Raw genomic sequence first — 14,464 nt, 5'->3', positions numbered from 1 at the left:
AGTGGGTTAGCCTTTTCCCTTTGCGCCGAGGTAGGTGCATCCACACATGTGAGGTACTGTTTGTCGGGACACCTGTGGGAATGCGGGAAGGTAGGACATCTGTTGTTGGCGGCATGTTTCGGTGGGTGGGCAGAGGGAAATGTCTCTGAAATTTGGTGGAAAAACCACAGTTTTCAGACATTTCACTCTGGCCACCCACTGAAACACGCCGCCAACAACACATGTCCTACGCTTCTGCGTTCCTACAGGTGTCCCGATGAAAACGGTACCTCACATGTTTGGGTGCACCTACCTGGGCGCAAAGGGAAAAGGCTAACCCACTGGTAACCCCAAGCCTTTTGGCAGAGCATATTTTGCTCATGTGGACAACATACAGATTTGGGCCTAGGGTGTCGAAGCCACCAATGAAAACAGGAAACCCCATGCATTTCCAAAAAGAGGACACCCCTGGGAATCCACAGAGGTCTGACTTGCGCGAATCGCCCCAGAATGTATTACCCACAATCCCTGGCAAATCTGAAATTTGGTGAAAAAACTACAATTCTCAGACATTTCCCTCTTGCCACCCACCGAAACACACTGACAATACCACATGTCGTACCTTCCCGCGTTCCCACAGGTGTCCCGACGTAAACGGTACCTCACATGTGTGGGTGCACCTACCTGGGCACAAAGGGAAAAGGCTAAACAACTGGTAACCCCCAAAGGGTTCGGAGAGACAACATAGAGATTTGGGCCTAGGGTGTAGAAGGCACGAAGGAAAACAGGGTACCCCATGCATTTCATCCCAGAATGTATTACTCACAATCCCAGACAAAGTGAACATTTTGTTTTTTCCACTAAATTTCAGACTTTGTCAGGGATTGTGGGTCATAAATTATGGGGCGATTCGGGCAAGTCAGACCTCTGTGGATTCCCACGGGTGTCTTCTTTTCGGAAATGCATGGGGTTCCCTGTTTTCCTTCGTGGCTTCGACTCCCTAGGCCCAAATCTGTAGGTTGTCCACATGAGCAAAATTCCTGAAAATCTGCTGTGCGAAAAGACTTGGGGTTACCAGTGTTTTAGGCTTTTCCCTTTGCACCCAGGTAGGTGCACCCATACATGTGGGGTACCGTTTTTGTCGGGAAACCTGTGGGAACGTGGGAAGGTAGGTCATGTGTTGTTTGTTGGCTGCATGTTTCGGTGGGTGACCAGAGTGAAGTGTGCGGAAATTGTAGTTTTTTTTCTGTCATTTTCCCGATTTCCCCCAAACTATGGAATCTTTCCCTACATAGTTCTTGCCTGACCTGTGCAAATCACCCCTTCCTAAACTTGGAATAGTGTCTACTTTTCAGAAATGTATGCCTTTCTGGCTTCCATTTCAGCTTTCCAACCCTTTTCTTCCATTCCGTCCACGCATGTCCTATTGGACAAAAAACACCAAAATCGCCTACCTCTCCTCTCACAAAACGGCTGATTAGCATATAAAAATATGTTATTTTGGTTTCCACTCAATCTGTTCTTGAAAGCCTGGAAAATGGTGAATCCAGCTCAGAAAACCATTTGTTCCTAGCTCTTACAAGGAAAACCCCACAGGCTTCTTTGCACAACAGTTTATTGGTATTTTCTGAAAAAAAACAAATGTTCTCCTTTTTGATTATTTTCTTTCAACCCCCGTACAGCAAACTAGGATTCCTGGGTGGCGTTAAGACTGCCTACATGTGGGAAAAAAGGGACCAACTTTGGCCGAAATATCTCATGTAACAAAGAAGTTACAAGGAATTGAATGGCGACATACCGAAACCACCAAAAAAGGCCTTTGCACTGGAGGGAAATACCCATGGCATTAAAGGGGTTAAGACGGTAAAGCCCCAGAGGAGATATCATTTGTAAGGTAGCTCAGTTAGATAATTCTCCAAATGCAGATTGCGCACAGGAATATGTAACACCTGTGTTCAGCACCTGGCTTAATCCTCCGGTGGGATAATAGTCAGAGTGAATGCATTCAGCTTCCGATGCAACACAGCATTTTCCAGGTCAATTGGTTGAGAAAAAGTGGTGGAAAACACTATTACTGTTGCTTTTTCTAATTGGTCAGATTTTTGTGCATTTTCTGGGTGGAGTTTGGGAGCCGAGTGGACACACCAGGACCCCCTGTATTTCCCGCTCCACCAGACAAATGCGGCCTTACTGCCAGCATGGATTCTCATGCTGGAAACAAGGAAAGGGATTCCTATGGGATCTGCTTGAAAATGAAACCTGGTAAAAGCGGGCGGAGTCCAGAGGAAGCCATTGTCAATTCCGCCATAAATCGCTAATTGCGTGAGGTATTTACACTCTTTCAATGTGGAAAAGCAATGTGATTTCACCTGCCTTTTACGCTAAAATCTTGCATTTTGTAGCGGAAAAGTAAAAACGTGCACCAATGGAAGTGGTCCACTCCATGCAGTTTACTTTGCGCCTTGATGCTTGGGGGTTTTGCGTGATGCTACACATGTAATAAATAAATACATTTAACATGACCCCAAATAAATGCAAATTCGTGATCAGAATGAGTGAGCATGGAATGTTGCTGGTAAGAGGGTGTCCTGTGCTTCTTGAGTGTGTTGGCAAATGCCCTTAATTGCCACCTCGCGTTAAGCAGGTGCTTAAACCCATCAGTGCGGATTGCGCAATAATAAGTCGACAGAGGCATTTCAAATGGCCAATTTCGCACTTTGGGTGACATTGTCAAAGTGGGAGAATGTTGCCCAGCATGTGCCACTTTCTCTGAGGAGTGAATTGCGCCCACCCTGAGGAAGAATTGTGAAAAACTCACAAGGGCACTGTGCCCTGCTCTTTCTGTGTGTGTCTTCCCCACAGGGCGACAGATGCAGACTCACACATGGGTAAGTCTCAGGTGGCAAGCCTGTACCCTAGTTGATGTGGCAAAGGATTCCAGACTTCTGGGGCTGATAACATTAGTAGCATTGAGTTACATGCCACCTGATAGGTATGTGTGATAAAGTTGCAAAACAGAGCTGTTAGTGGGCTAAAGCAGGAGGCAATGTCTGGCCACCCTCAAAGAGTACCTATAACCAAAGGTAATAGGCCCCTCCCCCATTTTAGCTGTAGGGGCCAGGCTCCAAACCAGGGCAAGAATGCCCTCCAATCATCCATGCCCACTAGTAGGGTACCCCTCGTGCTCCAGGAACCCTGTTGAGCAACCTCTGTGCTTTCCAGGTGATACTAACGTTATTTAAAGCCAGAAGTCTAAAAGGTAATCGCTTAATTGCAGCTGGAAATTAGCACCTGGCACGATCAAAATGGCTTAACCAAGTGTGACATCATCCTCTTCATTTATAAGCAATATGTGTGTTCTCGCGTTTCTTCATCCACTGAATTACTGTTAGAAACAAAGGCAAGAGTCGTGTCTCTTGTGTAGGCATTAGCAAGGCAGTTGCCAGCCTTTGACATAATATGCCATGTTCTTCCAATATTGGTTAGCTGTTGCCCTCTTATGGCCAGGTAGAACCATCATGGCAGTGACTGGCAAATGCCTTTCCCCTGCAGACAGAAAACTGAAAATTAGAGGCCAATTCAAGACACGGAACAAATAGAAGTTAAGACAGACTGCAGCTGCCATTGCTGTGTAAGGGAGAATATGTTGAGTGTTCAAGCAAGGAGGTATGTATTAAGCAAGCAAGCAGTGAGCCAAGGGAGAGGCAAAGAAAGGCCAGAGGGGCTCTTTGAAAAATGTAACAGGGCAGAGGACCCATGCTCTGCCGTCCTAGTAACATATGAGAGAATTTAATAGATCGGGCTTTGCAGCAAATGTTAATCGAGAAAGGAACAGAGTCCAGCTCTGCATTCGGAATAACAAAGGCAAAGAAAGGTTAAGCTCTGGAGCCAGCATGAGATGGAATAAGAGGGACCAGACTCATCGTGACAGGCTGGCCCGGCCCTCCCAGGGGCGCTAGAGGGGCAGCCCACATAGCGAGCTGCCCCTCTGGCCACCCCCCTGGGTCCACATACACCCCACCTACTAGGCATCCCCTGGGTCCGACACATCTGGCCGTGGCCCTGGGGAGCGCTTATAAGGGGGTGGGCTTGCGATCGTTCATCCTCCTTGTTTGCTGTACCCCCTGCCCCTCGGCGGACAGTCAAAGCAGCAACATCACACACCTGGTCCCTCTACTCCCATAACAGGGCTTACTCAGAGGTACAAACAAGATTTGCTCTTTCTTTGAAACCCCCATCTTTCCATTCCAAGAGACACACACGTCTCCTTGCCCCACACAAAAAAGTAGCAACTTGCAGTTGGTAGAAAAGGCTTCAACTCCTTTATTTGGCAGGAGTCCACTTACAGGTGATCTGCCTCTTAATAAGCTGGCGTCCTAGCTGTGGCACACTGGAAGTAATTGTTATTTCCTCTCTTATCATGAGCTCATAGTCAGATGAAAAATCTTGAAATGCAACATACAAAGACATGGGGCCTCATTACACGGTAGGCGGTGAGCCATGGCGCTATTAGCGCCATGGCTCATGCCGGTAAAATACCGGCACCGCCTTGGCGGAAAGGGGATTTACCGCCCCATTCCAAGGTTGGAGGGGCGGTAAATCCCCTTTCCGCCATTGCCCTTCCCCATTCCCATTTCTGCCCCATAGGGCTCTATGGAAATGGGGAAGGCGCTTATTACGCCACCGAAATTTTGCGGTGCCGTAATTAGCTCCGAGGTCCCTTAGCGGGTTGGATTTTAACGCCTGCAAGAAGCAGGCGTTAAATCCTCCAACCCGCAAAGGGACCTCGTAGTACGGCGGTAAGGGTTAACGGTCACCGTTGCCATTAACGGTGACCGTTAACCCTTACCGCCGTCCGTGTAATGAGGCCCAAGTTCTTTGCTGCTGCATCCTTTAATTTTCTTCTGTTTTCTTTTCTTCTTTTCTCTTGTTTTATACAGTGTTAATTCCGTGAAAAGTCGAGTTCTTTGACTAAAACACAACAAATAAATAAATAAAGCAAAGTCCCAAAGATGTCCCCTGTCCCCCCCAGATTTTATGTGTCTCCTACGCCCCTGTGTACAGGCGTGTTATAAATGCCATATCATACATCATACTTGCTCAAAATATCTCCCCTATATTGGGATATAATGCTTCTGTATTTGATTGCCTTTATACTTTGCCTTGTCTGCATTCAAACATTCTTCTTATGGCACATTGCTTTTGTACTTTGCCTTGACTGCATTCAAACAAACTTTGCCTTTGTATATTTCCTGCATTAGGAAACTTGTACCATTCAATCACTTCTTGGCGCAGTTGTCGGAATGCCCCAGGGTCTCCATCTGCTTTGGGTAGAATCACCTGTCTTTTCCAGCATCTACAATGTTGCTGGCACTTCTTCTGCCTTCCAGATTGGAGTGTGCGGATGCTCTCACAGCACCTGGCATAGCTCCGCGGTCACAGGCCAGTTCTCCTTGTCGGACTGGGTTGAAGTCTGCTGCCTCATCGAGCGACTGGACCTACAGGAGCTCCTCCACTGCTCCTGCCATCTCCACAGTCCTTCTGGTTCGTCTGCAGCATTCCTCTTCCTATCCTACTGGCCCTCTCTGCTTTGCTGGCTCAGTGTTTTGCGTTCAAGAGTGCTGGCGTGGATGTTAACATCTCCTCCTCAACTCCTCGTCCCTGCACTTCTATTCTCCACAGCACTGCTGCCATTTTTTTTGTAACACATTTTATTGGTTTTCTTTTAACATTACAGAACACAGCTTCACTCCTAAGGAGTCAGACAACAACAACTACCAGCAGTCTTTGGATCCAAGAAACCATACACAGTGATCACTTTGTATTAATATTAGCAGTATCACATAATTCACATGGGTTATGCATTAATCAAGTTTGCCATTTTATTGCGCATCTTCCCATTTCTGCCAGACTTTTTGGCCTTTCCTCGAACATCCTCTGGCTTTGTATACCTGCTGTTCCATTGCTATGCATATATTCACATCTGTAACCCATTGCTCGAATTGCGGCGTCATATCAGATCCCCACAGTTTCGCTATATTCCTCTTGATCAATGCCGTAGTGGTATAGATAAACGCTTTTTCATATTGTGTCATCTCCCCTTCATCCTCCACCCCCAGTAACAGTAGTTTGGGTTCTCTGGGGACTACTCGCCCCAGGACTCTCCTAAATTCATCACAACATTGCTGCCAGTTTTGTTGGATTTGGGGGCAATTCCAGAGTATGTGGAAGATTGTGCCCTCTTTGTGTTGACAACATAGGCAGTTTGGGTCTGCAATTCTGCCCCAGCGATAGAGCGCCACCCTCGGGTAGTATATTCTACGCAATATTTTTAGCTGGATAAGCCGGAGTCTTGACGATAGGGCCGTTTCGCGGGGGTGCATCAGGATTGTGACCCAGTCCCCTGGCAGAATGGTGCCCACATCCCTCTCAGACCTTAGGCTTAGTAATTCAGACGTGGCAAAGGAGGTTATAGCACTGTACATAACAGAGGTGATTTTTGTGTCAATACGGTCTAGGACTATATTTATCTCCAAGGGAGTACATTCAAGCATGTCAGACAGGACCTGTAGATGATTTTGTAATACATGTTGTAGGAGTGCAAGCGATATCGTTCCATATCAAGGAGGTTGAACTTAGGTAGTAGGTCTTAAAAGGGCATCAGTTTACCTTCTGCAATTACATCACCTACTTTTGATATCCCCAGTGACACCCAGCTCGGCGATCTAGGGAGTTTGTTCACCTCGGGGAGATTTCTGTTTCCCCATAAGGGTTGTGCTGGGGTGATTTTCTTGTCACATCCGATATATTTATGGGTCTCCGACCAGATTAGAGTCACATGAATTAGCATGTTCCCAGGGGGTCCGACGACACTTATTCTTTGGTAGAGACATTCCAGCGGGGGCAGTCTTGCTCTTGCAGCTATCACTGCCCTTATATACGGTAGTGATGTGTCGCCATGTAACATATTGTTTACTACTGCCATCGGGCTCACCCAGTAGTATGTCTGCAGGCGAGGCAGTCCAATACCACCCTCCCAAATGGACCTTCGGAGTGTACTGAGTGCTATCCGTGGAAGTCCACCTCCCCACAGGAGCTTCCTGAGTATACATTCAATCTTATGGAACACATCATCTTGAACAGCGCTGCTCTTCTCAGAAGGGTCAGAGGCAAGACAACCCAATGGCGTACATCTTCTGTGAATCTCTCTACAATTGGATGAAGGTTTCTGACCACATATTCATTTAAATCTTTTGTGATCTGTATACCCATGTATCGAAAATTGACCTTTTCAATGCGATAAGGGCAATCATCTGGGGCAACCTCTTCCACCCTCTTTATCAGGAACAATATAGACTTGGACCATTTTACCCTCAGACCACTGAAACATCCGTATAGCTCCAAAAGGCATGTTACTATGGGAAAGGAGGTGGCTGGGTCTTTTAAATATATTAGCAGGTCATCTGCATACAGAGAGACCTTGACTTCCCATTCGCCTGTCCATCGAAAGCCGCTCCATGACTGTGTATCTCGCAAAAGTCTGGCTTGGGGTTCTATCACTAATGCAAAGGGCATAGCAGATAGGGGACAACCGTGTCTCATTCCCTTCCCCAGTTTAAAGGGTTTCGACGGCCATCCATTTACCCTAGTCTCCGCTTCAGGTGAGTTATAAAGAAGTTGTACCCAGCATATATATTGTTCGCCAAAACTCATTCACTGCATTATTTCCCATAATGCCTTCCAGAATATGGAATCAAAGGCTTTTCCGAAGTCTATTGCCAGTACTGCTAGGGGGGCCTGGAGGGTATGTGCTCTTTCGAGTGCCAAGTGCAACCTATGTATATTAATTTGTGTGGATCTTTGTGGCATAAATCCACACTGGTCTGGCTGTATCAGTGACGTTATGACTCGCTGTAACCGGGTGGCTAGTATTTTCACCAGGAGTTTGGTTTTGCTGTTTATGCGGGAAATTGGTCTGCATGAACTACATTTATCTGGGGGTTTATCAGCTTTGGGTATCACAATGATGGTGGCTTTCCTGAGGTCAGCGGACAGGCTACCCTGTTCCTTCGAGTGCAGGTACATGCGTAGCGAGTGTCGGGCTACCTCATTAGTCCCTATCTTCTTCCAAATCTCAATCAGGAAGCCATTCTGTCCCAGAAGATTAAATGATTAAATGATGATTAAAGCTGCGACATCGCCGCTACCAGTTGATATCTTTTTCTAGAAGGGTTTTTTGTTCGGCACATAAGGAGGGGAGGTTAACCTCGTCAAGTATTGAGGTGTCAATGGGAGTGTCGGGAGCTTTATACAGTTCACTATGGTAGGTGGCAAAGCTCTCTGCTATTTCCTGGTCAGTTAATAGTGGGTCTGCATCATCTGGCTTGATCACGCTGACCTGGCTGTGCCCCTCATCTCTACGCTCAAGCCACGCCGACATTTTACCTGCTTTGTCACCTGTTTTGTATATTCTGGCACACATCGCTTTGTGTGCCTGTTTGGCACAGTCTAGGGCTACGTTGTGTAAGAGTTTCTGAGCCAATATTAGTGATTGGTGCCTGTCAGGCCGGTCATATGCAAAATGGGCCTCTTCCGTTTGTTTAACTCTCATTTCAGCTTCTTTCAGTGTTTTCTGGTGTGCTTTTTCGTGGGCTGTGGTCCAGGGGAGAATCTTTCCTCGGAGTACCGGTTTATATCCCTCCCATAGCACTCCAGGGCTTTCCACGGACCCGGAATTTAGTTCAAAATAGGTTTTGTAGCTGTTTGTATATGTTCTATAGGGTATGCAGGTATACGTAAAGTGTCCCTGATTCCTGCCCTTAAGAAGTCGATGATCCGTACACACAGGGCTGCTCTTGTGTTTCTCTTGAGCGCTGAAACAGTTTACACCGCTTGGGCCCTTTTGACGTTTCTGAAAAGAGCGATGTATTTTAGAAATCGTATTTTGAAATTGCAAGGTGGTGAGGGTCTGTAAGAAAATTTTATAGCACTCGTAATGGGTTAAAGCATTTCTGTATCGCCTTTTAAATGAATCATTACTAAAATATTTTTGATGTAGTTCATGATGAGGCAACCGTCCGATTGCTTACTGTATTTGTATCCTGCTTTCGGCAATGTTCTTTGCTTTTCATTTTATGGAAGTGTAATTTTAAGATTTTGTAATTTGTTTAGTGTAATAATTGTGTTTTTTTGTCGTTTAATGGTTGCTTTATACAACCGAATAAACTTGTTTGACTGACTGTATATGTTCTATGAGGTCTGGAAAGCCCAGTAATTGTTAAGGTGCCACGTCAGAGGTGGTCGCGGCCTCGTTGTCGCTAGTTCTATCAGTAAGGGGGACTGGTCTGAGATTCCATTCGGGAGCAGCGTCACTGCAGTTGCTTTATCTATATCTGTCGCTGGGAGAAAGAAGTAGTCTAGTCTCGATAATGAGGCATGGACCCCGGAGTGGTATGAGTATTCTCGTACATCAGGATGCAGGTTTCGCCTCACATCTTTTAGTCCCAGTGCAGCGGTAAAGGTGGCAAGTTTGGTATGAGTCCTAGGATTTCTGCCTCTTAAGTGTGTGCGATCCATCAGTCACCCCATAGGATCAGGGTGTCTGACGTGTGTTTGGTAAGTACAGGTGTAATATCGTTTATCAGTGCAGTCATCAGTGAGGGAGGTGAGTAGACTGCCAGCAAAGCAATGGTTTCGTTCCATAGCGTCCCAGTGGTGTATACAAATCTACCCCCCGTATCCTGTATCACATTAGAGAGGGTAAGTGACAGCCATTTATGTAGTAGTATAAGCACTCCTCGTGAATGCATGGTAAAACCAGCATGTATCGCTATGCGGTAGTTGGTGCGCTTAAATAAGTTACAGGTTCTGCCTGCAGCTGGGTTTTGGTGAGGAAAACTACATCCGGTGAGTGCCTATTCAAGAACTGTGTGACTAGTCGTCTTTTGAGACCACTACCCAGCCCATTTACATTTCATGTCAGAAATTTCAGGTTTCTGACGTCACTATTAGGTGAGGCCATCGTGAGTGGGGTGAATACTAGTGAACACTGCGCTGTGTCCATTAGGTAGATAACATGGTAATTGTATGATGTGTTTCAATTTTAGGGGGACATTTGTGAAGTGGTCTTTGGATCCATGCCTGGCAACAACAAATAAATTCCCCTCCCACTCCCCATACTCCACCCAACTTGAAGCATCTGTTGCCCGAACAATAAGTAACAGCTGAGAAAAGGAGAACAAAAGAACAATCAGCTGTCAACCAAACAAAACACTCTTCTGTGAAATGGATTGCTCGAATGCATTTCGTGTGGTCGGTCCCCACACGCATTTCCCTTTTAGTCAAGGTGGTATCATTGTGCGCCATCCATCTGCCCCCAGGCTTTACTCCGCATCTTCTCGAAGTGGCGGGTCACGATCCTGTGCCAGTGGCTGCCTTTGCGGTGGACCCCTTTCCGGCGCTGCTTGGGGGTTTCTGTTTCTGTTGTTCTGCATTGTTCTCCAGTCTCCTTCAATGTGTTGCTCAGCCCACTTCCATGCTTCTCTGGGGTCTGTGAAGTGGACAGTCGTGCCTTTGTGGTATATTTTGAGTTGGGCTGGGAATAGTAGGCCATATTTCACCTTTACGGTTTGCAGTTGTCTCTTGAGTTGGTCAAACGACTGCCTGGCTTTCTGCAGTTCCCTGGTGTAGTCCGGAAAGAAGGCAATTTTGGATCCATCATAGGTCAGTGTGCCTTTGGCATGTGCCCTCTGGAGCAACGCATCTTGATCCCTGTAATTCAGGAGTTTTGCAATCACTGTGCGCGGCGGGGCACCGGGCACTGGACGCCCAGTCGGCACGCGATGAGCCCTTTCTATGGAGAAAAATGTGGAGAATTAGTTTGATTCAAACATGTCGGTGAGCCATTGCTCCAGAAATAGTTCCATGCTCGATCCATCTTCTTTTTCTGGCAGTCCCAGGATCTGAACGTTGTTGCATCTCGATCTCTCCTCACTTTCGTCCACCCTTTCCTCCATCGTTTTTAGCCGTGACGTAATGCCGGCCAGCTGTTGTATCTCCCGCAGCCCATCTTCGGCCCCAGATATGCGTTGTACCGCCTCAACTGTTCGGGCGTTAGTTTTTGCAGATCATGACGCAGGAGCAAGACATCCATGCTGATACAGTCTATCTTTTGTTCCATGGAGGCTCGTGAGTCTGCAATGGCAGCCATAACGTCTTTTAAGGAGAGCGTGGTTTCTGCTTCAGCCATGATGTCTGGTTGGTCTTGTAACTCTTGGGATTGCGTGACTGACCTGGTATACTGGTCAATCTTGCTCTGAGGGGGTTGTCTCCTGACTTTATCTTTTCCCATATTGGGTACGATCACTGCCTATTTTGACTGTGGGGAGCAGGTGGGTGAGGCAGCATGGGGTCACACGTTGATGGTGGAGTCTCACCGCAGGACCGCAGCCCTCCGTTATGATGCTTTCCTCTTGGCCTCTGGTCACTGGTGCCCCTCCTCTTCATGCAATGCGATAGTCAGCTTTTTTGTGAGTACACGCATCATGTGTTAGATTGCCTTCTAAATCTTGGGCTTGTAGCCGGGTCTTGCGTCCTATTGACGCGGTTTGCTCCTTTCCTTTTGTTGCGATTCTGGCATGGCAGTGATTCCACACTGGTGCCGCAGGGCATCGTCGCACAAGAGGCAGTGTGTCTGTCTCGCACTATCAGCAGGTGGTATGTTCTGTGAGCAGCAGACAGATTTGTTTCCCCCTCCGTATGAGCTCGCAGTGTCACCTGGTTCAGCCTGCTCGAGACATCCAGTATATCCCCACCTCGTGCGATCCCTGCCATTGTAAATGTCCCGCTCAATGAAGGTTTGCAAAAACAACTGGTCTGCATGTTGTATTGTGAGCTCCTGTCACCTTGCAAAAACTCCCTTGTCCTTCTCCTGATCTCAGTAGCTGAGTGGTTATGGGAGTTGAAGTCCATATTAAATCTTTAAAATCTGGTTTGGTTTTTCTTATGAAATTCACATAAAAGCACATCAGAAACAAAAAGGTGTTATATGTGAGTCGTGGGTGTTTGTGTGACAGGTGGGAACATAACAAGAATGATGTAGAGAAAAGGTTTCTAGATTTCCTCTACAGGGGGGAATCTTTATCTGACAATAGGCCATTGAGGTTTGAGGGCCAAGGGAAAAGGGGGGGAACACTGTAACCCCTCCAATGAAGTCATAACATCTCCCTGGTAGTTGTCTCCTCCCATGAGATCTTCCCTCATGTAACCGCTCCCAGTGTCAGGCTCAGGTAGCGGGTACCATTGCATGGCACATGCGTGAGGTTCCCACTGGGGAATCCGTGATAACTCTATCAGATTCATCACATACTCTTCCCCTAAAGACTTGAATTCCCACTCTAGGGCTAACCCTTGGGTGATAATCAGTAGCCTCCACCATATGCGGAGAGGCTCCTTAGTCTGTGTTTCCCACTTCCAAATAGGACCTTCTGAGGAAAACCCTTCTTCTTTCCTTGTGTGAATTGGGGAGTTTGGAAGAGACCTTTCATTAGCAATTTTCTGGACTGTTTCGAAGTAGGGAAAGTCAGTGCCAATTATCGCCTTGATGGGTAGACTTGGAATAACAGCAGCATTAGGTTCCGTGGCCTCTCTTGAACCCTAATGATGACTGGGGTTCTATGATAAATCTCCTCATCTCCATGAACGAAGGTGACCTTAATCAGGGTTCCCTTTCTCAGGTCCCTGGACAACACCCAATTAGGCTCTAACCGGGACTCTGTTCACTTCCGCCGCATCATGGGTTTTAAAGGGAGTGCTGGAGAAAAATTACTAGTTGTTTCCACCTCTTCCTCATTTAATTTGTCTCCCTCCCAATCTTTTCCTACCATGTAGCCAATTTCCATTGGCTCTTCCTTTTTATTGGAAGGGCATTGTCGAGCCTGGTGTCCTAGTTGCCCACTCGAAAACCACATCGTGGATCTGAGTTTGGGACAAATCCCTCTTCAAGTCTTACCTCTCCCCTTTCTCTAATTATCACCGGCTTCTTTTCTACTTTGGGTGAATCTCTCACCATAGGTTTATAAGGACCCTCTCAGGTTTGAGCTTTACCTGAAAAAGGGGGAGAATGGGAAAATCTTCTTGTATCTTTTTTAAGCTCTTCAGCTTTATGGAGATCCTTTAAGGGATGGTTGGCTTCCACAAAGTTTTGGCTATCTCGGTGGCTAACGTTAAACTATGTTTGTTCAACTGAAGAACTGCCTTTTCCAATTAGGGAGGTAAGGAATTTATGAACTGTTCTATGGCGAGTATTTCTAATACCTCTAGTAGAGACATTTTGCCTAACCATTACGACAAAGTATTTTGCACTCTGGCTGCTAGCTCCACTGGTGTTTCGGCAGGGTTCAACTTGATACTTCAGAGCTCCTGTTTATAAAAAATGGCAGTTTGGCCTGCCTTTTTTTAACAGCCCTTGTTTGATTTTGTCAAAAGGCGTTGTCCCTAGAGGGTTTAATAACCAATAGGACTTCTGGATTTCTCCTCTCAGTGGGGTGGCTAGGTAACAGGTTTTTAATTCAGCTTCCCAATGAAATTGTCGGGACAAATGCTCGAAATTGAGGAAAAAGTTCCATAGGTTTTCCCTTTCTCTATAAGGTTGTAAGACCTTGTGTGGCAATATGGGTCTTGGGGAAGTTGCAGCAATTCTATCCAGCCCAGCTTGGAATCTGGCCTCTGCCTGGATCTGAATGGCAGTCAGCTGGGCTAAAAGACCATCAGGGGTTGCCATTTCAATATTCTTTCCGGGAGCTTCTTCCTCAATTAAAGAAATGTTTGTTCAAACTACATTGTATCAAGGTCTCTACTGGTTGATTGAGGAAGGAAAATACCTCTCCTTCTACCCCAGGAGATCTACTTCTATTGATTCGTTTATCCCTATTGGTGGTAACGGTTCTGGAACTCTTCCTGTTTTACCAGGACTCAGGAGGGCCTCCTGAGACTAGGGCTCAGACTTGTAGAGGGGTTTCGAGGCAGGTCTATTTCCACTCTAACTACCAAACTTAACTTACTGTGGGGTTTTATGTTGCGGTCTGACACCTTGTAGGCATCTAATAAGGGCGAACAAGAAAAAAAAACAATATACATTTGGTGATGTATAGGGAAAGCGAATCTTGTCAGGATCTTTTGTTTAATGCTTAGGACAGTGTCGTGGGTATTAATGAATTAACCTATTGAGTGTTCAATTTGTACTTTGCCTTAACTGAATGAAAACAAACTTTGGCTTTGTATATTTCCTGCATTAGTACATTTGTACCATTCAATCACTTCTTGGCATGTTTGCTGGAATGCAGCGGGCTCCCAGCTGCTTTGGGTAGACTCACTGGTCTTTTCCAGCATCTCTGATGTTGCTCGTGCCTCTCCGTTATGGCTTCTACTTCTGCTTTCCAGGTTGGACCTTGCAAACGCTCCCCCAGAACCCAGCGCAACTTTGCGG

This window comes from Ambystoma mexicanum, chromosome 10, assembly GCF_040938575.1.
Source record: "Ambystoma mexicanum isolate Mex_15411 chromosome 10, UKY_AmexF1_1, whole genome shotgun sequence".
In the NCBI taxonomy this organism is placed as follows: domain Eukaryota; kingdom Metazoa; phylum Chordata; class Amphibia; order Caudata; family Ambystomatidae; genus Ambystoma; species Ambystoma mexicanum.
The sequence above is the reverse complement of the archived record's forward strand: the minus strand, read 5'-3'. Positions refer to the sequence as shown.